This window comes from Phacochoerus africanus, chromosome 6 (genome assembly GCF_016906955.1).
Source record: "Phacochoerus africanus isolate WHEZ1 chromosome 6, ROS_Pafr_v1, whole genome shotgun sequence".
NCBI lineage: Eukaryota > Metazoa > Chordata > Mammalia > Artiodactyla > Suidae > Phacochoerus > Phacochoerus africanus.
In genome coordinates, this window is record NC_062549.1 from 240,680 (window position 1) to 266,523 (window position 25,844).

Consider the following 25,844-nt stretch of genomic DNA (forward strand, 5'->3'; position numbering starts at 1 on the left):
ACAGCACGGAAGGGGGTCGAAGTCTCTTGAGCGATCGGAAGGGCGAGGTCGCCGGCGTGCGGACCGCGAGGCCGCGGGGGGCGGCAGCGTTAACCGGCCCGAGGCCTCCCTTCGCCGCCGCCGCCACCCCTGGACTGGTCGGGACAGCGCGAGGCCGCCACACCCTCCTTGTGGGCGGGCCCAGCCCGGCCGAGCTCCGGCTCCCGGGATGCAGCGCGCGCCCCCGGCCGGACTCCGGCTCCCGGCGTGCTGCGCGCCGGCTCACGCGCACGGGGCTCGCGGCTGCGCCCCCTGGCGGCGAGGCGCGCGGGGGCGGGGGCGGGGCCGGAGGCGGGGGGTTGCGCTGGTGACGGGAGGACGCGCGGCCGCTGCTCACTGGGCCGGCGGCGGCGGCGGCGGCGGCGGCGGCGGCGGCGGCGGCGGGCGCGCACCGAGCGGGCGCCGCGGCGGCGAAGGGAGAGCCACGAGCAGCTTGCGCGCGGCGTGCGGGCCGGGATGAGAGGCTGCGGTGGCGCGGCCCGCACACAGCCGGCGGGTGAGAGCGCGGGCAGTGGGCGGCGCGGGCCGGGAAGATGGCGGAGGGGCCGGCGCTGCGGCCCCCGCCCGGCCTCGCGGAGGCTCCGGACCCGGCCCGCGAGGATACGGGTCCGCGGCGACCGAGGCGGCGGGTGGGGCCTCGGCCGGGCGCGAAGGCGCAGGGGCTGGGTGTGGGGGCCGGGCTCGGCGGGGGCGCATGGGTGCGAAGGCCCAGGCCGCGCGGGGCCAGGGTGTGAGGTGGGTGTGGGGGGCCGGCCCGGAGGTGGGGGCGAGCGTGCGGGCTGAAGGCGGAGGTGAGGTGAGCGTGCCGGCCTGAGAGCGGAGAAGGGGGTGAGCCTGCCCTGCCCAGGGTGGGCGTGAGTGGAGTGCCCGGCCTGAGTGGGGGGCGTCGGCCAGATTTCCGGGGCGCAGTCGGGGGGCGGTGCGGGGCCGGGCCTGGCTTCGTCGGGGCTCGGGGAGCCGGGACGCGCGTGTCCTGGTTCGGGCCGTGGCCGCCAGCCCAGTGGATCTGGCCTCCGCTGCGAGGAGGGGTGGGGCGACCCCTCCTTCTCGCCCTGGTTGTCCCCGAGATCTGGAATGCCCTCGGTTGCGGGATTGGTGTGGGTGGAGGCCGTGTTCGTACGCGGGCCGAGGTCTAGGCAGGCCGTGCGCATCTTGGGGGTCAGGACGTCTTTTATTTTAAAACGTGCAGCTGGCTGCGAGGCCGCGGCAGCTGTGGGTGTGTTACATGCGGCTCCCACCAGCAGCTGCTGTGGGCGCTGTGCAGCCTTCAGCAGCAAAAATGCGGCGCCTCGCCACCCTCTTCAGTGTCGTAGGGTTTAACCAAACCTCCTGTGACCTTTGCAGAAACCTACAGTTGCAAGGCTTCGTGTTCTGCCCCTGGTGCAGACAATAGGGGATTTGTCTTTGAAGCCATTGCGGGAGAATTGAACCCTGTACATCTCGGGTGCCTCTGTAAACAGCAGGTGGTTCCCGGTCAGCGCCTCCCCTTTCACAATGAGCAAGGTGTGTTTCTCCTTGCTGGGGGAGGGGAGGGAGATTTGCTAGGAGGTGTGACTGAGAAGCAAGGAAACCTTCGGAGAAGGCGCTTGGCGCACACACGCTAGCCGGCCGCCAGCTTCGGGAGGGGCGGAGGTCCCAGGCCTTTCTGCCACACTTTGTCTAGTCAGCAGTCTTGTCAAGAGGCTGGAGAACAGAGTGGAGAAGAGGGCGGATTCTGGAGCCAGACTGCCTGCCTGCCTTTGAGTCTGTGACTCTTCTGTTTACTGGCTTTGTACGCTGCCTTTGGTTCATCTCTAAAATGGGAACACCAGTAACACCGGCTGGGGTGGTTGTTGGGACTCAGTGAATTACTTGTGCCTTGTGAGTGTTCAGAAAAGTCAGGAGTTATCACTGCCAAGATCTGGTTTCCAGGGTGCACTTGCTGAGTTGTTGGCTCTTCAGCTGTTTGTCTTAGTTTAACTTGAAGTCTTTGGCTACCTTTTCTTACACAAGTTGGAGTCATATTTGGAGAAACAGGTCTTTTTTTCCGCTGTGCCTGCAGCCGGGGCCAGGGATCAAAGCCTTGCCGCAGCAGCAACCTGACCTTAACTCACTGGACCACAAGGAAGCTCCAGAGAAACATGTTTTTATAAAGGTAAATGAGGAAGAAATCTTATGTGCTGAGGTAGAGTATCCCATAGAGCTGTTGTTAAAAGTATTTTTAGGCAAAGAAAGCTTCTAACGAGCAGTCAGGAGCCCTGCAGTACTCGCTGTCCTAGGAGGTAGGTAGGGTTATTATTGACAGAAATGAGATGTAAAGACAGTTCTTGGGTAATTCTCCATTTGAATAAAACTACCAAAGCCATAGTTGTTAGACTTCACAGTGTTGTCTTTGTAGTAGAAGAGATAATTTATTAACAAACTTGAAGTGACAGTGAGGGCACGAGAACTTGGAATTGGCAGTGCTGTAACATTCAGTCTTGCTGAGCTGTTGGAGGGAATCACTTGATGTGCTTTAGAACAAAGTGGAAAAATTCATCTTGTTTCCCAAGGAGATGGTGCTCTTTCTCTGATGCAGGGAAAGTATCTGAGACTGACTTTCTTAGGGGGAGTCTCTTAGACTTACCCTAGGTAACTTCATCTCATCCCCTTAACCCGTGTGACTCCGAGACTAGAGGGAAGCCCCCACCTTAAGTAGAGTGTTTTAGCATTTGTGGGTTTCAGGTTGAGAAGGTTTGATGTTCAGAACAAATGGTAATGAAACAGCTTCTGTGAGCACATTTTAAAATATCTGAAGATAGGTTTTGAAATGTCCGTCCCAGCCTCTCTCCTGCGTGTGGGCTGTCCTTGAACAGTGGAAGCACAGTGAACGGGGCGTCTGGTTAAGGTTCTACCTGGTTCTTTGCTGCTTTTGAAAAAATGTATAATATGTTCTTATAGTGAAATACCTAATTTTACTAGGAGAACAAGAACAACAAGATGCCTTTGCCGTGCCTGTGTCCTGACCCCTTAGGCCATCTGTGGTGGGTCACACACACTCCTTCTCAGGGTCAGTGTTGTCAGGGTCCTGTCTAGAGCGCGGCCTGGGTGCCGTGCTGGGCCTGGGAGACCCCTGGGCAGAGCTGAGCTGGAGTGTTCACCTGCCTCCTGGTTTCTCCTCTTACCTTTCTTACTTCCCGGGTGGCATCTGCACCCTCAGGGGCTGGCCGTCTCCACTGCCGCCTGTACCTGTCTCACTGCCTTCCGCCAGCCTTTGGGACTTGTTTTGATGTTGCCGGGCAGCCCTGCCCTGCTCCCTGCGGCTGTTTCTGACCCTCTAGCTACACTGTTGTACCCTGCTGACAAGGGCCGCAGTTGTCTTCCAAACTGAGCTGCAGACAAGGGTCTGGAAGCTCCAGCCACCGACAGCCCCTGCCTATCTTTGAAAGTAAAGTTTTGGAGTTCCCGTCGTGGCACAGTGAAAACAAGTCTGACTAGGAACCACGAGGTTGCAGGTTCGATCCCTGGCTTCACTCAGTGGGTTAAGGATCTGACATTGCCGTGAGCTGTGGTGTAGGTTGCAGATGCGGCTCGGATCTGGCATTGCTGTGGCTGTGGTGTGGGCCGGCAGCCATAGCTCTGATGAGACCCCTAGCCTGGGAACCTCCATCTGCTGTGTGTGCGGCCCTAGAAAGCAAATCAATCAATCAATCAATCAAATTTAAAATAAATAAGTAAAGTTTTATTGAAGCGCAGCCACCCTTATCCACTTCTGTATCATCTGTGCCTGCTTCGGCAGGATTGTTTCAGGTTTGGGGAACAGAGACAAGACGGTGGGTTATGTGTGGTTTGTGAGGTTTAGAAGGTTGTGTGAGGAAGAAGAGGAAATAAGGATTAGAGTGGGAAGGTCTTTAGATTTGATTCTTTGAATAACAGGCAGCCACTTCAGGCCTGTGAACGGGGCCGTCCTGATCAGGTGGTTCGGGAACTCTTCCCTGGCAGTGACGTGTAGGCTGCATTGGAGGAGAAGTCACCCGAGTCACGCAGTTTACTGGGGCGTTTCCTCGAGAAAAATTGTGGCAGCAGCTTGATGTTTCAGTGGCTCGGCAGAGGTTTGTGTCTAACTCGCATTTCACTAGCTTGTGGCTCTTTTCTGAGTCTTCCTTCCCAGGCTCAGGGACGTGCCCCTGCCAGGGACATGCTCTGCTTATGACGAGAGGGTGGCAGAAATTCAGTATCCCTTTGAGCTCCAGCTCAGAGCTGGCGACTTGGGTTCCATGGGCCAAAACAGGTCGTGTGGCCCAGTGCCCCCGCCGGAGGGAGTGGAAGTGCCACAGCCAGGGGCACACTGCAGGGCGTTAGCCCTCCTGTGGGGAAGGGTGACCAAATAACGGGAGCACTGCTGTGATCACCCAAGGGAGAAATGAGTCTGTTTCGTGCTCTGTTTGGGGTGAAGGTGCCAGACCTTCTGGCTTCTTGGGCCCTGTGTCTTCACTTCCAGCCTTGGCCATTGGATGGTTTGGGACCATCTGCTGTGGCTGCCTGAGCTTGGCCCCCTGGGTCCTCCCCTAGGCACCATGTCCTGTTGTTCCATGTCCAGCTCGCCGCACCTCCTGAGTAGTTGACATCCAACCCTCCTCTGTCTGTGTTATGGGGGTGCATCCTGGCTAGGCTTCCCCCCCTCCGTCTCTCACATGGCTGCTCAGGTGATGTGTGCCGAACAGGGGTTCTCACCCAGGGCTGATTTGTCTGGAGACATTTTCTCTTGTTGCAACTGGGAGTAGTTGCAGCTTGGCATTGAGTGCGTGGAGGCCAGGGGTGCTTCTGAACATCCATGATGCCCAGGATGCCCATGGTCCATGTGCCAGGGTGAGGAGCAGGCCCAGAGCCTGTCTGCCAGGCGCTCTGCTGCCCTGACTCCTCCCCGGCTCCCGGAGCCCCCCAGACCTCTTTCCATGGCCCTTGCTGCTCACCCCTCCTCCCCTAAAACAAGCAGAGCTGGGCCGGGGGCGGCGGGCTTCCTTCCACCCCTTTGATCCGGCGGGGGCCTGCCCAGGGCCTAAGCCCCCTCTTAGCCAGGGAGTCTCGCCCTGCCTCCCGCAGGGCTCTGCATAGCCTCAGCTTGTCAGATTTCCCTCTGCACTGGGAAGTCCTTGAGGGCAGCAGACACATTTGTCTTCTCAGCGTCTCCTGCGGCATTTTGTGCATGAACATGAGCAGAGGTGATCGGCTTGGGCTCCGCGGCTGAACAGCAGCAGGATCAGCTCCTTTATTGGTTTGCCCATGTTGGCTGCTTCCAGCTACACAAAGGTTTTCATTCTCATGGATTCTCTTTATGTTCGCTCCCTTAAAGGTTAAAACATTCTTCTGGAGTAGATGATACATTCAAGGGCTTGCAGGGCACAGAGAGCGCAGCATCGCCGTCTGTTTCCTCCTTCCCTCCTCTGTCCCGAAAGCCTGGTCCCCTGTCCCTCCTTCCAGAGAAGCTTTGTATCTCTGCACGCAAACATGTGCATGTATTCTTTTTTCCCTACTCTTTTTGCCTTTAGGGCCCCACCAGAGGCATACAGAAGTTCCCAGGTTAGAGGTCCAACAGGAGTTACAGCTGCCAGCCTACGCCACAGCCACAGCAATGCCAGATCCGAACTGCATCGGAGAGCTACACCGCAACTCGCAGCAACTCCAGATCCTTAACCCGCTGAGTGAGGCCAGGAATCGAACCTGCATCCTCATGGATGCTCTTCAGATTCGTTTCCGCTAAGCCATGTTGGGAACTCCTTAGCCTTGCCTTTTTAGCTGAATTGTGCCGGAGGTCCCTCCGTATCAGTACATTTTCCAGTTCAGTCTTTCTCATAACTGTGTAGTGTTTAGCTGCGTGGAGGTGCTGTAACTTATCGAACCAGGCCCTGCTGCTGAATATTGTATCTTGTGCAGTTACAAATAAGGCGCAGGTACCACCCTGTGCAGACTTGTAGGTGTGCTTGGGGCCCATCCCTAGAAACAACATCTTGCTTTCTTTTTCTTGTCTTTTTTGTCTTTTTAGGGCCGCACCCACGGCATATGGAGGTTCCCAGGCTAGGGGTCGAATTCAAACTACAGCTGCCGGCCTGCGACACAGCCACAGCAACGCCAGATCCGAGCTGCATCTGGGACCACACCACAGCTCATGGCAACGCCGGATCCTTAACCCACTGAGCAAGGGCAGGGATCCAACCCGCAACCTCGTGGTTCTTAGTCGGATCCGTTAACCACTGAGCCATGATGGGAACTCCAATGTGTGTAAAATTTTTAAAAGTTAATGTCAGCACCAAGAGGCCAAGTCCGCAGAGCTGTTTTCTGACTTCTTGCAAACTGGTTGAGCCCGAGTATAGTTGGCTGCAAGTGTGAGCACACCTGTCGACCCAGCAGCTGGGCTCAGGCCTTGGGCCCCTCGTCTAGACCCCACTACCCCAGCCTCTTTTCCTTCTTGGCTGAACTCCTTTGTCTGTTCTGCTTCTTCTCTAGGTTCTTCCCTGAAGTTCTTAGAGGCCCCAGCACCAACCAGAGTGGCTGCTGCGTCCCTCTGGGTTGAGCTTTGCAGGAGTACCATCCCCGAGACACTGCTGGTGGTTTTCTGTACGATCCCTTTGGCCATGTGTTGATTTCCTGGCTGCCCCATGTTCCTCCTAGCAGTTAGAATTGTGTGAAGCATGTATAGGACAGATTTCCAACCCACAGGCTCCACGTTGTGAGCCTCGGATCGCACGTGTCATTCATAAAATTGGCAGGTTTTGGACTCTAGATACTGATTTTTTAAAAAAATTTAATGTTTTTTGTGTTTTCCATTATAGTTGATTTACTGTGTTCTGTCCGTTTCTGCTGTACAGCAAAGTGACCCAGTCATACATACATAAATACTCTTTTTCTCACATTATCCTCCCTCATGCTTCATCGCAAGTGACCACATACAGTTCCCTGTGCTCTACGGCAGGATCTCACTGCTTATCCACTCCAAATGCAATATCTGCATCTGTTAACCTCAGACTCCCAGTCCCTCCCAGTCCCCCCTCCGCTTGGCAACCGCAAGTCTGCTCTCCAAGTCCATGAGTTTCTTTTCTGTGGAAAGATTCATTTCTGCCTTATATTGGATTCTAGATATTGGTGATAGCATACGGTATTTGTCTTTCTCTTTCTTCACTCAGTATGAGAGTCTCTAGTTCTATCCATGTTGCTGCAAATGACATAATTTCGTTCTTTTTCATGGCTGAGTAGTGTTTCATTGTGTGTATGTACCACAGCTTCCTAATCCATTCATCTGTCTGTGGACATTTAGGTTGTTTCCATGTTTTGACTATTGTGCGTGTGTCTTTCTCAGGGCAAGTTTTGTCCAGGTATATGCCCAAGGGTGGGATTGCTGGGTCATGTGGTAGTTCTGTATTTAGTTTTCTGCGGTACCTCCATACTCTTATCCGTAGTGATTGTACCTGAATTGCTATCTAATTTCAGTGATGTTGGCCTTTTATTCAGAATTCAGCTGTACTACTGGGATTCCTATTTCTTCCGTCTCTGAGAAGCCCAAAAAGTAGCAGCCTCTGGTTGCTAATGGCTGGGAGGGAGTAACACTGTGGGTCACAGAGGACCTCACGTAGGGGCGTGAAGAGACCACCGACGGCTGTCTGGGGACAGCAGGGCCTTCCTGCCTGAGGCTGCTGGGGGTGAGCGCTGCTCAGGGTAGGGACCTTCTCTTTTGGTTTGGTAGGACTCAGGGTCTGTTTCTGTTTGCCAGGCCTGCCCGTGTCCAGCCTCTCCTGTCACCTGCTGTGTGCCAGCCGCTTGTCACTCAGGTGCCCATAAATAGAGACCCACCAGGCCCCTGATGGGGCACATAGGGACCTGATGGTGATGACCTCATGTGGACCGCAGCGGGGAGGCCCTGGGGTGGCCGCTAGCCTCGCCTGCGGGCAGAGTTGAGGGAGGCTTTCTGGAGAGAAGGGGGAGCCAGCCAGTCAGAGGAGCAGTGCCTCCAGGGGAGGAGGCCGGAGCTCCAGAGCGTTTTGGGGCTAGGTGTCCAGAGAGGAGGATGTGTTTGCAAAGCTGAGAGCTTGGTGGCCTCACGGAGGGACGCCTCCCTCCTCTCCATTCTTGGGATGCAGGTGAGCACAGGCAGGGCCTGCAGGAGGCTCTTCTTTACCGATTCCTTTCCTTTCTGGAACACGTCGGAACTGACATCAAGGAGGAGTTCACTGGCCCCCTAGCAGCTAAGGATCTGGTGGTGTCACTGCTGTGGGGCGGGTTGCTACTCTGGTGCTGGTTCCATCTCTGGCCTGGAACCCCCCTCCCCTATTAAAAAGGAACCGACAGGAAGGGATTGTCCACCCTTGATCCATTCTCATGGTTGTTTTTTTTTTTGCTATTTCTTTGGGCTGCTCCCACGGCATATGGAGGTTCCCAGGCTAGGGGTCGAATTGGAGCTGTAGCCGCCAGCCTACGCCAGAGCCACAGCAACGCGGGATCCGAGCCGCGTCTGCAACCTACACCACAGCTCATGGCAACGCCGGATCGTTAACCCACTGAGCAAGGGCAGGGACCGAACCCGCAACCTCATGGCTCCTAGTCGGATTCGTTAACCACTGCGCCATGACGGGAACTCGGTATAATGGCTTCCTTTAATAGAATGTTCCTGAGTCTTACTTTTTTATCCAGTTTGAGACTCCTGCCTTTTTTTTCCCTTCTTTTTTTTTTTCTTTTTTTCTTTTTTTTAATGACCGCGCCTATGGCATATGAAGTTCCTGGGTTAAGGGTCGAATCAGAGTTACAGCTGAGGCTTACACCACAGCAACAGCAACACCAGAAGCAAGCCACATCTGCAGCCTACACTGCAGCTTGTGGCAACGCCGGATCCTTAACTCATGGAGCGAGGCCAGGGATCGAGCCTGCATCCTTTTGGACACTGTGTCAGATTCTTAACCCACTGAACCATGATGGGAACCCCTGGAAACTTTGTTAACATTATATTTTCAATTTTTTCTTTTGTCTTTTGTCTTTTTTAGGGCCGCACCTGCGGCATATGGAGGTTCCCAGGCTAGGGGTCTAATCTGAACTACAGCTGCCAGTCAGAGCCACAGCAGCGTGGGATCCAAGCCGCGTCTGCCACCTACACCAAAGCTTGAGGCAACACGGATCCTTAACCCACTGATTGAAGCTAGAGATGGAACCCGCAACCTCATGGCTCCTAGTCGGATTCATTTCTGCTGCGCCATGACGGGAACTGCTCTTTTCAACTATTTTTGCTGTCCTCTCCTTTTTACTGGGGGTGGTGTGTAGAACATATATTCCAACAAGCGTACATGTTAGGGTGCTTGATGTTCTGCAGGCCTCCGAGTCCCGTTCATTTCTCTGAGCTTCTGCTTGGATACCTCACTTCTGTTGTCTTCACGTTCATTGCTCCTGCTGCTTCTCACTGGGGTTAGGGGTGGTCAGGCACTTCCGGTGTTTCTTCTTAGCTTGGTGCACTGCCCATGCGGGGTGCCCGTCCTGCCCCATGGCCTGGAAAGTGTGTCCAGCAGAAGCCGGGGTGCTGCCTGCTGTCCAGGGTCTGACAAGATGCGGCACATGCTTGGCATAAGTGCTAGTTTCCGCAGCAGGAGGTGTGCCCAGCCCCAGACAGGACCTGAGCTCTGGCTCCATCCACTGGAAGGCTGTTCCTTAGATTTTTTTCTAGGTCGCTTTTCTTCATGGGAAGTCTTTGCTGCAGATGACACGAGGATGTGGAGGTTAGGCGTCAGGGTTTTCAGTCTCTGATGATGGATGCTGGTGATTTCAGTCTGGGGAGGTTTCTTTGTAGCAAAAGTATGGCCCTGGGTTGGAGGAAATATGCCTCCTTCGGGGGTGCAGGCCCATTTCTTGTCATCAGCAGTTTTCTACTATGCATTAGGTCTCAGGCATGTGTGTATAATGTACTATTTTGAGTTTCTGGGATTTCCTATTAATATTCTTGTCTTAAATACTATTTTGTCTGTCAGTGATTTTCAGCACGGGCTGCACATGAAAATCACCTTGAGAACTTTAAAAATACACTGGAGGGAGTTCCTGTCATGGCTCAGCTGAAACGAATCTGACTAGCATCCATGATGATGCAAGTTTGATCCCTGGCCTCGCTCAGTGGGTTGGGAATCTGGTGTTGCCGAGAGCTGTGGTGTAGATTGCCGATGCAGCTTAGATCTGGCGTTGCTGTGGCTGTGGTGTAGGCCAGCAGCTACAGCTCTGATTCGACCTCTAGCCTGGGAACGTCCACATGCTGCAGGTGCAGCCCCAAAAGGACAAAGGATAAGTAAAAATAAAAATAAAAATACACTGGATCTGGGAGTTCCCCTTGTGGCACAGCAGAAACAAATCCAGCTAGTATCCATGAGGATGTGGGTTTGATCCCTGGCCTCGCTCAGTGGGTCAGGGATCTGGCATTGCTGTGGCTGTGGTGCAGGTCACAGATGAGGCCCGGATCCCGAGTTGCTGTGGCTGTGGTATAGGCCAGCAGCTGCAGCTCCAATTCGACGTCTGAGCTGACAGCCAGAGCACGTCTTGAGAGCGTATGGTGGAGCTGCAGCGCCTTTTGCAGCCGGGCCTCAGGGTCACAGTGTCACTTCTTCATCTTCCCATCCACTAGGTGGGAGTTGGCAAGGTTGGCCACCGTCAAGGAAGGCAGCTTAGATCCTGCTGTTTTGTGGCCTCTCTGGCATGGTGCCTTGCTAACTGGACATCTTAGTGTCCAGGAGCCTGCTGGCGTCTTTTCGGCCCATCAGTCATGCTTTTCTTTTTTCTGGTAGCTTTTAGGACATTTGGCCCTTTACGGCACTAAGTCTGTATGTGGGGTTTTTTTTTTTTTTAAGTTTTTTTTTTTTTTTTTTTTTTGCTTTTTAGGGCGGTACCTGCTGTGTATGGAAGTTCCCGGGCTAGGGGTGGAATTGGAGTTTGAGCTACCGCCTTATGCCACAGCCACAGCAATGCAGGATCTGAGCTGCATCTGTGACCTGTATCACAGTTCACAGCAATGCCAGATCCTTAACCCACTGAGCAAGGCTAGGGATCGAACCTGCAACCTCATGGTTCCTAATCAGATTTGTTTCCTCCATGCCATGATGGGAGCTCCGGATTTGTTTTTATTTACTCTTCTTGGTGTGCGGGTGTACTTTTGCGCTAGAAAGCAGCTCTGGCTCTTCTGCTGGGGCCTCCTGGACACATGGCGGCTGCTGGTCCTTCTCCCTGGACCTGCTCTCGCAGGAGGGGTGGGTGAGCCAGTGATAGGCTGGCGGCAGAGGTCAGCTGCATCGGTGCTGCAGGTGAGGCCGAGTGGGTGTCTGCCAGCTGAACGGTGCTGGGAGCAGGTGTGGATGGGCTGGTAGCTGGTAGGCAGACCCTGCGTACTCTTTCCTTCTGGATGGTGTCTTGCACATCGGTCAGGAGGCGAGAGGTCTGGGCCTCTGGCTCTGAAACTTCACACCTCGGTCACTGCCACAAAAAAAAAAAAAAAAATCACGTTTTGGGTTTTTGTTCTTAATAGAATGTTTACTATTGTTAATTAAGAAAGAAAATAGAGAGAGTTCCCTGGTGGCCTAGTGGTCAGGACTTGGTGCTTTTACTGCTGCAGCCTGGGTTCAGTCTCTGGTCTGAGAACTAAGGTCCCACATCAAGCTGCTGCACACTGTGAACAAAAAACCAAAACCAACCCAACAAACAACCAAGAAAGGAAAAGTAGAAGAATACCAGTAGAGACGAGTGAGATCTCATACTGTTTATCCTTCGGCAGTGAGGCCGGTTGAAGTAAAACAGTTTTGAAGGTGCTGAAATTGACAGTGGTGAACCGGGGAGTTTAGCTAAATATTTTCCCCCCTTTTTTGCCTATGCCTGGGGCATGGGAAAGTTCTAGGGTCAGGGGGTGAACCTACGCCACAGCAGGACAATGCCAGACCCTCAACTGCTAGGCCACCAGGGAACTCCTTGACTAAATTTTTAATATTTTGTGGGATGTTAATCTGCCCCCCAGATATTTATTAAGAAAACACTGTTCTTTCCTGCCGTAACATGTCTGCGTTTGTTGTTGCTGCTGCTCAGTCCATGTGGGAATGTTGCTGTGTCTGTGTGCCATGCACGTTGCCTTCTTTTGCACGCTCTGCTCTCCGTACGGAACTGAGCAGCTGCAGGTGGAAAGCAAACCTATGGCAGCTTGTCTTAATCTCTCTGGCATCAGGGTTTAGCAAATCCTTGGCATCAGGGAGCCTCCAGCAGGGCAGAGAGCCCTTGATGTGCCTTGGGGCAGAAACGGTTGTCAGTATTTTCTATCTTACATTTGTAACATATTCTATAAAAAGTAAGTGTTCACATGTTTCTTATGCAGCATTGGTCCCCTTTCCTAAAAATCAGACATTACACATGAAAACAGAACTTTCATTGTATTAAATGGGAAAAATTGTTAGCTGATCATCAATTGATTTCCTAAAACGTGTCCGAAATCCTGGTAAAAGACCTTCATGTGCGAGAAGGGCCGTCGCGCTAGGATGTAAAACAGTCTCCTCATTCTCAGGCAGGGGAAGGGAGGCATTCGCCGTTGCTTTTGCTGTGGCGGCTCCCCGTTGACACTTTCCAGATGTGAGCGTGCAGAGTGCGTCTCCCAACCCGGCGTTTGGGTTCCAACCTGAGATTTTCTCCCTACGTGTTGTTTTGAGGAAGCTGGTTTTGGGTTTATTTATTTATTTTTTTTAGGAAATTGTCGATTTAGTTTTTTGACATAAATATAGTTTCCCTCATTAAGAACCACTGACTGAAATACATATTGGAGGAATTATATGTTCTATGAACTTTCTTCCCCTTCTTTGGCTGCACCTGCATCATACGGAAATTCCTGGGCCCGGGATCAAATCTGAGCTGCAGCTGCAACCTATGCTGCAGCTGCAGCAATGCCAGATCCTTAACGCACTACGCTGGGCCAGAGATTGAAATGGCAATGCCACGGAGACCAGCCGGATCACGAACCCCCCTGGCGCCACAGCGGAAACTCCCGATTGACGAACTTTTCAAAAAATCGAAGCATGGTTGCTTTACATTTATAAACCTTTAAACTGTCAAAAACCAAAAGATATTCAACCGAAAAATGTTAACAAGAATGATTCCACGGGGTCTCCTGCTTTTGTGATGCGGTTAATGTTCATAGATGATGAGGTTAAGAAGTTATTTTTTCCGTGTCTTGAAATAGTCTGTATGGTGGAAATGAAATTTAACAAACAGGAGTTCCCATCGTGGCGCAGTGGTTAACAAATCCGACTAGGAACCATGAGGTTGCGGGTTCGATCCCTGCCCTTGCTCAGTGGGTTAACGATCCGGCGTTGCCGTGAGCTGTGGTGTAGGTTGCAGACGCGGCTCGGATCCCGCGTTGCTGTGGCTCTGGCATAGGCCGGTGGCTACAGCTCCGATTGGACCCCTAGCCTGGGAATCTCCATATGCTGCGGGAGCAGCCCAAGAAATAGCAACAACAACAAAAAAAGACCAAAAAAAAAAAAAAGAAATTTAACAAACAATATTTCTGAGGTGTTCCCGTCGTGGCACAGTGGTCAACGAATCCGACTAGAAACCGTGAGGTGGCGGGTTCGATCCCTGGCCTTGCTCAGTGGGTTAAGGATCCAGCGTTGCTGTGAGCTGTGGTGTAGGTCGCAGATGCGGCTCGGATCCTGCGTTGCTGTGGCTCTGGCGTAGGCCGGTGGCTACAGCTCCGATTCGACCCCTAGCCTGGGAACCTCCATATGCCGCGGGAGCAGCCCTAGAGAAGACAAAAAGACAAATATATATATTTGTCTGGAAATATATATGTATATTTCTGGAATCCAACTCCAGTTTTTCATGCTGAAGATAATTTTTAAGGGAAGCATGTTGGTTTTCAGGTAAGGACGGCAGATTGAACACATGTACCCAATTTCAGTCTCCCCCACACACCTGCTCATTGCACAGTAAAGTGATTAAAAAAGTCAGACTCACAAGGCTGGGTAAAGTGAGAGGAAAGACAATAGCAGTAAAGTTTTGGAAGCTCGGAGGCAGGTGGATAATTCGTAATTGACTTAGCAGATCTGAGAAAGCCAGGTTCTGTGTTGGCAGCACAGCAAACTGAGAATTAATTTTTTTTGCACCACAGAATCCTCAAAGGGCTCAAAATTTAGAGGCCTCAGGGACTTTCAGGAAGTAAAAGAGAGGTGTTCCCATTGTGACGCAGCGGAAACAAATCCGACTAGGAACCATGAGGATGCGGGTTCGATCCCTGACCTTGCTCAGTGGGTTAAGGATCCGGTGTTGCTCTGAGCTGTGTGTGGTGTAGGTCGCAGATGCAGCTTGGATCTGGCGTGCCTGTGGTGTAGGCTGGCAGCTGTAGCTCTGATTAGACCCCTAGCCTGGAAACTTCCATATGCTGTGGGTACAGCCCTAAAAAGCAAAAAAAAAAAAAAAAAAAAAGAGAGAGAGAGAACCGCAAGGAAAATAGTAGTTGGAATTTACCAGATTAAATGCATTAGAAGAGAGACTTGTGAGCAAGCTGAAAGGAGTTCAATAAGAACAGCAGAGTTAATAGGACAGAAAATATGGCAGAGAAGTTTTGAGGGGTTGAGGATGGAATGTGGGAGCTGGGCTACACTAGATTGCAACCCCAAAGGGGACGCAGATGGAGAAGAGGCAGCGCTTCAAGAGCTGTTGGCTGGAGCCAATAAAAGATGTGAGGATGGAAATGCCGAGTATCTCAAACAGGATAGATAGTTTCCAGGTTGAGAAACGTCCCAGCAAAGCTCCAAAGGCCAAGACAGTGTTTCAAGCCAGAAGTAAAGGATTGTCCAGGTTGACTGCGGGTCCTGATGGCTGCTCCTCGGCCGTCAGGGTGCCAGGAAGACAAGTGGGAGAAACCCTGGCCTCCTGCACATTTATCATTCCAGAGCACGGTGAAACCGTATTTTCAGACAAAGAACAAACGCATGTTTACATAGACACATCGTCGTCGGAGAAAGGGGGTGCAGAAATGGGATGGCTAAGCCGGGATAAAGTGCGGCGTCCAGGCTTCCGTAGAGGCCTCACAGTGACAGCGGCTGCGGAGCCTGAGCCTCTTGAGCGTAGACCACAGCTTTGGTGGGAAAAACAGACGGACGTTTCAGGCACAGGACAGGGTCACTGGCAGGGTCAGCAAGCACGCGGCAGAACCAGGCCGGCACCTGGAGATGGCACCTCCCAGGCCAGCTTCTTAGTAGGGTTCTGGAAGTTAGAAGTCGGCCAGGCCTCATCGTCCAAGCTTCAGACAGGCTGACGTCCAGCCCAGCGCCCCTCTCCCCCTGCTCCGCCCCTGACCTACCCCGACCCACCCAGCCCCGGGTACTGCACAGGCGCCTGTGGGTCCCGAGGCCAGTTGCACCCTTGTTTCACTTACATCCCTTTCCCAGTGTTACTGCTGCGTCTCCACTGATGTTAGCTGGTATTTTAGAGGGTTGGGGTTGGGGTGGCCGTGATGGGGAGTGGGAGGGAGCTTTGGATTCTGGGCGAGGAAGCAGGTGTCGGGGGGCGGGGATAGAAGGGCCGGCTCAAGGGCCGTGCTTGTGGGAGTTGGATGGACCCAGGGGGGGATGGTGTCAGCGCATGGGGAGGTGGCAAGTTTCCAGGAGAGGCCGGGAGTTCTGGGCGTCTTCCTGGAATAACTGGCCACCATGTAAGCAGGAGACTGGAAAGCATAGTGGGGGCAGCAGTGTCGGCAGGCGTCAGCCGTTCTTGTAGCCGCTCTTCCAGGAGGACTGGGCTGGCTTAGCAAGTGGGGCCGGCCTCCCGGCCACAGATGTGCACCTTTGTCCTTCCTGGGCGGCTTTTCCTCCTTGCAGCGGTCCCGTCCTTGCTGTGGCCCTTTCTGTGCACCCCTTCTGCGTTGGTTGCTTGAGGCTTTTGGCCAGTTTGGAGGGATTGTCAGCTGTTTTCGCACGCCGCTTCTGCCCTCGTGTCCACTGTCTCATCAGGGCACGGCGACGCGCGTGTGGCCCCCCTGTGGTTCCCAGGTGTCCCTCTCTCCAGTTTTTTTACCTTTTCTTCTCTATACTTCCGCCGGGTCCAGTCCGCTGACTTCCTCGCAGCTCCCTGCACTGTCCGCCTGCCATCACGCCTGAGGGTGGAATCTCAGTTTCAGTTATTGTGCTTTTCAGGTCTTAGATTTGCATATGAACCCTTTCTTTGGTGAAATTCTTCCTCTTGTCATCTGTCTTCAAGAATCCGTAGGTCACAGGTACTTATAAAGTCCATGGCTTCCCGCCTAAATCCAGTGACATCAGTGGCCCAGCTGGACCAGCTCCCAGGTGCTGCAGCCTCAGCCGGGTGCCCAGGCTCAGCCTCTGGGTTGATAGGCGCCCCAGGCCCCTGAGGAGGCTCCCTTCCCCGGGGGGTTCCCAGGGCCATGGCCCTTGGGTCCTGGCTGCTGGGTCGCATTTCCTTGCCCTTGAATAGGTTTCTTTTTTCTTCTTTTTTTTTTGGCTTTTGTCCTTTTAGAGCTGCACTGGCGGCATATGGAGGTTCCCAGGCTAGGGGATCTAATCAGAGCTGCTACTGCTGACCTCCACCACAGGCACACCAGATCCAAGCCACATCTGTGACCTACACCACAGGTCACGGCAACGCCATATCCTTAACCCACTGAGCAAGGCCAGGGATCGGACCCGCAACCTCATGGTTCCTAGTTGGATTCATTTCCGCTGCGCCATGAAGGGAACTCCTGAATAGGTTTCTTTAAAGCGTTTCTAAATTTAGTTTTCTTTTTTTTTGTCTTTTGTCTTTTTGTTGTTGTTATTGTTGTTGCTATTTCTTGGGCCGCTCCCGCGGCATATGGAGGTTCTCAGGCTAGGGGTCCAATCGGAGCTGTAGCCGCCAGCCTATGCCAGAGCCACAGCAACGCGGGATCCAAGCCGCGTCTGCAACCCACTGCAACGCCGGATCGTTAACCCACTGAGCAAGGGCAGGGACCGAACCCGCAACCTCATGGTTCCTAGTCGGATTCGTTAACCACTGCGCCACGACGGGAACTCCTAAATTTAGTTTTCTGATTGTCCTCAGCAAGAGCCTTGGCTGCTGAGTGCTCCCCATCGTTGTCTGGAGTGTGTCTGGTGGGCGTCCTCAAGCTGGGACGCAGGTGACCATTAGGGTCTTCTCACCTGTCATGTCCTGAAGCAGCGCCAGTGGCGGCAGAGAACACCGTGTCAACAGTGGCGTGGAGGACTTGGTCAGTGGGCCGCTGAGGGACCCAGTGATGGGCCACTGCTCTGCACCTCCCAGTGGATCCTCAGCTGCCTGGTCACTCACTCTCTCCTCGTGGCCTTTGCCATGGGAGTTGCAGCCCCGTCTTGAACCCTGTGCCCCGTGGGCTTGGCCACGTGATCTGTGTTGTGGTCCCCATGCCTTCACCTGCTCTGGGTCACGACAGTGTTCTGCCCGAGAGGCTCAGCCCCGGCCTTGCCCTGGGAAGATGTTGGGCAGAGCCATGCTGCTCACGGCCGCTGTGCAGACGGAGCAGAGGAAACACGGCTGAAGGTCTGGGGTGATGGTCCTTGTACTGGACCTGCCCCCGACAGGGTTTTTTTTGTTTTGTTTTTTTGTTTTGCTTTTAAGAGCCACTCGTGCGGCATATGGAGGTTCCCAGGCTAGGGGTCTAATCGGAGCTGTAGCTGCCGCCTCTGCCAGAGCCACAGCAACACCGGATCCGAGCCATGTCTGCGACCTACACCACAGCTCATGGCAATGCCGGATCCTTAACCCGCTGAGTGAGGCCAGGGATCGAACCCACGACCTCATGGTTCCTAGTCGGATTCATTTCCACTGCGCCACGACAGGAATTCCCGACAGGTCTTCACAGTCTGGAACTGCGGCCCTTTGTGTGGGGGCCAGAGAAGGGCCGGGTGCCATGGTGCGCAGTGGCGCAGGGCTGTGACTTCAGAGGTCTGTCCAGCCCGCATTGCAGGGGTGACTTTTACAACTAATACAAATGCTTCAAACGTTGCATTATCCTACTAGCAAACACTCCTGACAGTTGAACCCCGGCAGGTATCACATCATCCACAGTAAACCCTTTTTTATAACTGGCCGAACTCGCCTGTTCCCTGTCTGCACGGCTCTGGCAATCTCGCCTCCTCGCAGAGCGTCCCAGGGTCACAGCCTCGTGGTGGCCTTTCTGGTTGTCCATGTGCTGCTGTTGTCTTGGTCACCGCGGGTCAGGATGCAGCAGGAGCTCAGAGCTGGGCAGAGCCGTGCATCCCAGGAGGGGAGGTGGGGGGTGACACAGGATGGACAGGCCTCCTGGTGCCCCACCCTTCCTTGAGTTTGGGACTTGAGCTTGGATGGGAAGGGGTGCGGGTGCAGCACGCTGACCGCACCAGGCGGTGGGCCTCACCCCCTCGGTGCCTCCTCTCAGAGAGGGGCCATCGAGACTGGTGTGTGAGGGGCTGTGGGTGCTGGGGAAGGTCGATGGGGCTGGACACAAGCTGGACTCTGGAGAAGGTTTGGCTTCAAGTGGTGGCTGCTGTGCGGTCAGTCCCAGGGCGCCGCATGGTGTGGGTGAGCCTGAGGTGGGTACCTGCAGGACGGGCAGAGACGCTGACCCCAGAGGTGGCTGCAAGGTATTGTGCTGACAGCCTCGTACCTGTGCCTGTCCCCGCTGGCCGGTTGTCTCGGCCACTTCCCTGCGCCTGTGACCATGCTGGCCACGGAGAGGAAACTTCCTGGTGTGCTGATTTCTCCTAAATGTGCACCCAGAACTCAGACCTCTTCCTGAACCGCAGGTGCATGTGGCTGAGCAGCTGCTCGACACACGGGGTAAGAGCGCCTCTCCTGCCCTCTTCGCCTCCCGTTGGCCCAGTCCCCAGGCTTCCTGCACCTGCCCCGCCGCTCCGGCTCAGCCTGTGCCGCCACCTGAGTGATTACCCTGCTGCAGGGGCAAGGGGGAGTGGGAAATCTGTTGCCTGGGACCCCACGGAAACTCAAGACGTGGAGCGCCTGCAGCAGACGGCACCCCCTGGACGTATGGAAACGCCCATCTGTTTCCTAAGAACAGCCCCGCCGAGAGGGAACCGGCAGCTCTGGGGATCAGGGAAACACCGCGAAGTCTGGGGGAACACAGGCCCGCCCTAGCCGTTCTGCCTGCTGGGATGGGCGCTGCGGTCCGGCGGACACCGGGGGAGGGCTGGCGGCCACGGTTATCTGCAGCCGGGTTTGCTCGGACAGTCGGACCCGGTGGTGTTGTCTGCTTGGCCTGTTGGGGGAGGTCGAGGACCGCCCGCTGCGTCTGCGCTCTGTCTCCTTTTGGCTCGGGGCCCGATTGCCTGAGCCTGTGCCCTCCTGTTTCGTCTCCCCTGTGGTGGGGGGGGTCCCACTCTGGGCATTGCTGCCTTCTCCGGGCACCAGAACTGCTGTCCAGCTCTGAGGGTTGGCTGCCATTTTCCTGTCATTTTGGTCCCAGACCTTCAGGAGTCGCCCACAGTTGCTTCACTCTGGACATGACTGATGACTGCTGGGTAAGGGGCCACCCTGAGTGCCACCCACCTAGAGGCCTGTGTGGCATGAGCTGGGCGAGAGCCTCCCTGCCCACCACCGAACACTCGGGAAGCACAGCTGTGCACTCCAGACCCACATGACTGCTTGAAGAGCACCTGCTCTTTCAGGGGCTCCCTTCTGGGGCCTGCCTTTTGCACTGCGGCTGGAGGGGCAGCCTGCTCTGCCTCGCCCCTCCCCCTTCCCCGTAACAGCAGCAGGTGTGGGCGTTACAGGGACAGGAGGGCTCTAGGATGAGGCACCACCGTCCTCTCACTTGGCTTCTCTGAGAGGCACCTGCTTCTAGGTTGGCTGGATCCAGATGCCAGGTGGCCATTCTGCTTTTCCCTGTTATTTATTTCTGCCTCCATTTGTTTATGTTTTTGGGTTTTTTTTTTGTCTTTGTTGTTGTTGTTGCCATTTCTGAGGCTATGCAGAGCCCTGCGGGAGGCAGGGCGAGACTCCCTGGCTAAGAGGGGGCTTAGGCCCTGGGCAGGCCCCCGCCGGATCAAAGGGGTGGAAGGAAGCCCGCCGCCCCTGGCCCAGCTCTGCTTGTTTTAGGGGAGGAGGGGTGAGCAGCAAGGGCCATGGAAAGAGGTCTTGGGGGCTCCGGGAGCCGGGGAGGAGTCAGGGCAGCAGAGCGCCTGGCAGACAGGCTCTGGGCCTGCTCCTCACCCTGGCACATGGACCATGGGCATCCTGGGCATCATGGAGGTTCCCAGGCTAGGGGTCGAATCGGAGCTGCAGCCACCGGCCTACGCCAGAGCCACAGCAACGCGGGATCCGAGCCGCGTCTGCAACCTACACCACAGCTCACGGCCACGCCGGATCGTCAACCCACTGAGCAAGGGCAGGGACCGAACCCGCAACCTCATGGTTCCTAGTCGGATTCGTTAACCACTGCGCCACGACGGGAACTCCTGTTTTTTTTCTGAGAAGCCTCTCCCCACTGGGGACTGCAGGCCCTGGGCCCCATGCTGGTGCATCGGGCAGGTGGAGCGAGTCTTCTCCCATGTTCTCAGGGGCGTTGCCCTGCTCTGCATCCATCCTGTGTGGTAGGGTGCAGGCGGCCTCCACTCAGATATGTGGAGGCCCCGGAAGGGGTGTCCTAGGCACAGATGGACAAGCCTGCCCCTGCGGCATGTGCTGGGCCAGCAGGAGCTTCAGAGCGTGAGCTCAGAGATTGCCTTTTAGATACGGGACCTCGTTTTCCATTTTGTAAGACGAGGAACGGGTCGAGGAAGGAGCGTGACGGTATTTGACCATGCTTGCCAGGCGTCACAGTAAACAATAGGTGCTGAGTACGTGACACGGGGCCGGGTGCTGTGCTGGGGTAGATGCTGAGGCTAGAGGCAGTTTGGGGGGCAGTGCATCTTTGCGACTGGTCAGGGAAAGTGGAGGTCGAGCTGCCTGGTGGGTTCCAAGCTTCCGGCCCGCACCCCCTCCGGAGACGGCTCGTGGGGTGGTTGGCCTTGGGCGCGAACATGGTCTCTCACTCTGCCATCCACCCTGCAGACCCATGGGCCAGCTGTGTGCTGCACGTGGTGGGAAGACGCAGGTCGAGGGGGCTTCTGAGGCCAGGGGTGGTGGGAAGAAGGTCAGGGCTCTGGGTGACTCACCTCCAGGTTTCCCTAACAATGCCTGGGACCTATGCGGTGGGCCTGAATGGGCCCCGCCGGTGGCCGCAGCCTCACCTCTTTGTCCCATACGGTTGTTGCCAGCTTTCCCGTCCCTTCTGGACACTGGCTTTGGGAGTGCCAGCCGTGTACCCTCCTTTTTCCCAGTGTGCCTGCTGTTTCCCACTTACTCACCAGTTCCCCACTCACTGACTCACTGCCATGCCCGTGGGTAGGGGCGTGGCTAGGCACCTGGTCCTTGGACCTGGGTTGGGACCTTTGACCTCTCTGCCCTGGTCTGTGATCCCTGTTCTATGGATGCCCCCTCCCCAACACGAAGCCCGTCAGCTGTGCTGACTCTGACTCTTCTTTCTCACGGACATGCCCCCTACCGCCTGCAGCTGTGCGACAGGCCCACTGTCAGGTCTGTTTCTGGAGGCTCCTTCTTTTTTTTTTTTTTTTAAATATTATTTTATTTTATTTTATTTTATTTTTTTGTCTTCTTGCCATTTCTTGGGCCGCTCCTGCAGCATATGGAGGTTCCCAGGCTAGGGGTCTAATCGGAGCTGTAGCCGCCAGCCTACGCCAGAGCCACAGCAACGCGGGATCCGAGCCGCGTCTGCGACCTACACCACAGCTCACGGCCACGCCGGATCGTCAACCCACTGAGCAAGGGCAGGGATCGAACCCGCAACCTCATGGTTCCTAGTCGGATTCGTTCACCACTGTGCCACGACGGGAAGTCCTGGAGGCTCCTTCTCATTACTTCCATCCAGCTGCAGGCTGACCCCTCGGCTCCGGCCTGTAGCACCTGCTGCCTCGCGGGGGGTGGGAGACAGTCACGTTTTCTGGTGGAGCTGCTTTACCTGCTGCCTTGGGGGCCTCAGCCTTGGGAGCATCTTCAAGTGGGTCGCCACCTGGGCCTGGGGCTCTCCTGCTCCTTCCACACTGCACAGATGCCCCAGGTCAGCCACGGCCAGGCCTCCAGGTGCGGGGGCTCCTTGGCGTCTCTCTTCCCAGATTTACTTAGCGTCTGCCCGTGGAGGTTCTGAACTTTCTTCTCATCTCCTCAGTGGATTTAAAATTTTTCAGTAGCTTAAAACTATCATGAGGGTGCTGTGCGTTCTCTTAAGACGGTTGGTCGAAGCTGTCTCGTTGATTATTGTGACAGAAGGGCAGTGTTCTCCAAAAGTCTTCTAGTAGGTTCTGGAGCCAGTCTCCTGTGTCAGAGGGGGGCCTGTTCCTCTCCCAGGCTGCTGTTCCCTGTCAGGCTGCCCTCAGTTCTCCCAGCTGCCCGCTGGGCTTGGTCCTACCAGGAAGTCACTGTCCCTTCTGTGACTGGAACTTGACAGAGAGGAGCTCAGACGGTCTGAGTTGATGAAACATTCCTCATGTTCGTCAGATGTTTTCTGGAACCTCCCAGGGAGGAGCTGTTTGGAACCTACCTCTCTCTAGGCAGGGGCAGCGCCCCCCCATCCGCCTTCCTGGCAGAAGGGCCTCCGTGGCGCCCGCGCTGGGCCTCGTGCGGCCTCATGGGCCCAGCGCCACGACTGCCAGCGTCATCTGGGGTGTGCAGGGCTCAGGCCCGTGTTTCCCGATGCTTTCCTGTCCTCCTCGCTGTCGCGGGGATGAAACGTTTCCGCTTGGTCTTCTGTCGCCCGTGTTCGAGGGACATGCCGTCAGGCGCAGCGGGAGTCCGCAGGCACATCTGCTCGCCTCTGGGCCTGAGAACGACGGGCGACGCTGGCCCGTCGTGGTCTGCCCTGCAGGGTCACCTGCTCCAGCCAGAGCCCTCCTGCTCCGGGGCCTGTGGAGCGAAGTGCTGCTCTTGCTTCTCTGGCCAAAACCACTGCCTTTCACTCCTGTTTCTGCGACACGACCGGGGGACCTGGGGACGCCCCGCTGCTCAGAGCCTCTGGGTTCGCGGTCCCACCCCATGGCTGCAGACCCTGCTTGGCCGCCTGAGAAATGCTCCACCTCCCGGCGGGGCTGCCTCTTCGAGGGGCCCGTTGAGCTGTGTGGGTTTGTCAGCTCCTGGGGACTCGTCAGCTTCGCCTTCGAGATAGATCTGCTGGCCTTTCAGCCTTGTGGGCACTGGGATCTCGGGGAGGTGGTGAGCTTTTGTTCTTGGGCACAGGCCTCCTGAGAGACCAGGGCAGGCGGGCCGTGGGAGGTTGCGCCCGGCCGGAGGTGGGGCCGAGGGCAGGGGCAGGGCAGCCTCCCGGAGGTGGCGCCAGCCTTCAGCATCTTCTGCCTGAACGAAGCCGCGGATGGAGGGTGCCATTCAGTGTCCCGGGGCCCCCCCGCCCGCCGAGGGCACCACTAGTGGCCGTGGGCCTGTCACTGCTGTGCCCCTGCCCTGCCCTTGCAGTGTGCACCCCCCGGGGGAGTGGAGAGCAGCAGGCCATCCCTGACCCTCAGGTCTCAGGCTGTCCCCCGGCGCCGGCCTCTCCATGCAGGCTGCTCACAGGCAGGCCTGCCAGCCCGGCGGGTAGCGGGCGTCCCCTGGACCCCCACCCTTGGGTGTGAGGAGTGCTGCTGGGCACCAAGAGCAGATTGCGGCCTTTGGGGCTCATACCGCTCCAAACAGAACCCGCTGGGCAGCGGCACAGAGCGTCTTCTGTTCCAGGAGGCGTAGGAAGTTGGAATCAAGAGCCTTCTTGCCCACTTATGACTGGAACTTTCCCGCAGGGTGGACGGGGCTGGGAGGAGCGAGCAGCCGCGGGTGGGGGGGACCGCGGGGGGGTGGGTGCCTGGAGGGTGGCGGGGCCCCCTCTCCTGCTCTAGGCGTGGCCCCTGCCAGCCCGCTGTCCAGCTGTCCCCCTGCAGCTTCAGCCGCAGCACAGGGCAGGCCTGGGCTACTCTGCTTGCCTGTGGGTTGAGGACTGGGCAGGACCTGCCTTCTGGGGACGAAAGGACAGCGGAGCAAGCGCCTGGTGAGGTCCGCAGGGAGGTGGGCCTGAGGACACTGGGCCCAGAGCAGCGGCTGTCACATCCGGTGAAGGTTTTGTGAGTTTTTCGCATGCGTGTCTGTTTGTGGCACCAGGAGCTCTTCCGGAGCAAGGCCGCAGGACCAGGGAAGGAAGAGTCTGGGGCTGAGGAGGCAAGCGGAGCCCAAGGGCTGGCACGGGGAGGTGGCCCAGGCAGCACGGGTGCTCTGTCCCCAGCGCTCCCACCTGCCCTGGCCGCCCCCCGTCTCTGTGAGCAGAGGGGCTGGAGCCCCGGTGCTGGGGGGTCGCGGGGGCGCCACTTGCAGCGACGGTCAGGGTCGCGAACCTTCAAGCGCACAGCCCGTGTGGAGCCCTTTGGGGAGTGCGGCCAGGACAGGCGGGTACCTAAGCAGAGCGGGGTTGCCTGGCCCAGCCTCCGGTTGGATTCCTCAAGGAAACAGGCCAGCCATCCACGTGGACACACTGGAAAGGCCCCTGGGTCCCTGAGCAGAAGCGAGGGGCAGGGAAAGGGCTGGCGGGGAGATGTGCTCCTGCAGAGCCAGCACTGGGCAGGAGCAGGCCTCAGGTGGCTCTGGCGGGGCTGCCTCTCACTGCCCGTGTCTGTACGTCCAGGCAGCAGCGCCGAGGGAGCCCAGCCTCCTGGGCTCTGCACAGCCTCCCCGGGCTGAGGGCTGAGGGCAGAGGCAGTGAGAAGACCCCCCCGTGCCATGCCTTCCTCTGCCTGACCCTGCCTCAGCACCACTTCATTCAGAGGGGCTTCTGTTCAGTCCGCCAGTTCCATTCCCTTGAGCACCTGCTGATTCACTGAGCAGAGGTCTAGGCGCTGGAGAGGAGTCCGAGCAGAAAGCATTCTTCGCATTTTCTGCGGATTTTTAAAAATTGTATTAAAGTATAGTGGATTACAGTGTTGTGCTAATTTCATTTAGTGTGTTTTTAAATAATCACAGCAAGATTTAAGGAATAAGGAAAACCCAAAGTGTCTTGAAGCGCCCTGAGCCTCCTTCCTTTGTCGAGACCCCGTCTCTGTCCTGCAGCCCTAGGTCACTGCCCCGCCCCCGATGGAGCCCCACCTTCTCTTGGGCTGAAGCATTGGGGGGGGGTGTCTGCCACCACCTGGAGGCTGGGGGCTCCTGTGGGCCCTCAGGGGACAGTGTTGGTGCTGGCATCCTCATAGCCGTGCAGGACGGGAGTCTCACAGAGCTGGGGTGCCCTGTCCCTGGAGGGTTTGGGAAACAAGCCAGAACACGGTGTTGGGCTATTCCCAGTCACAGGCCAGCTTCTGCCTCCTGGTTCCCCACTTGTGAACGTGGGATAGAGGTTTCGTTCTCTCCCAAGGGTCCCGCAGGACCCCTGGCATGGTTTGCTGGTCAGGGAGCCGGGGGGAGGGGCGGGGGGGGGGCACACACCACCAGTGAGCGGAGCAGGGTGGTGTGGCCCGTGGGTCTGTGTCCTTATGGCCCATCATGTGCCCTTGCGGCCACGCAGGAGTCCCCACAGTGGAAGCTTTCCGCAAACCCAAAGGGCAGCCCTGCCCTCTGAGATGTGATTTACGTTGCGCCCCCGTGGCTGCAGACAACAGTCTTCTTTCTGGGCCCGCGGGGTCTTATATCCAGCCCCAGAGAGGGCTGGGGCTCTGGTTCTGACCCACGGTTGATTCCATGATTTGCCGACAGGTTGGGTCACAATTTTAATCGTAACGACGTGGCCCGTCTGTTGGAGGAGGGGTCGGTGA

The 25,844-nt window shown here is 56.2% G+C and overlaps 1 protein-coding gene across 4 annotated transcripts in view; it reads left to right on the top strand.

The window, feature by feature from the left end:
• Positions 1–426: 426 nt before the first annotated feature.
• ARHGAP39 (Rho GTPase activating protein 39) overlaps positions 427–25,844 on the top strand; it is a 66,320-nt gene continuing 40,902 nt past the window's right edge. For 3 of the 4 annotated variants that reach the window (XM_047785509.1, XM_047785511.1, XM_047785512.1), the window contains exon 1: positions 427–535. The gene's annotated coding sequence lies outside the window, so the exon portion shown is untranslated. Of the gene's footprint in view, positions 536–23,967; positions 24,171–25,844 lie in introns of those variants that run through there. The other variant, XM_047785510.1, reaches the window with a different exon arrangement.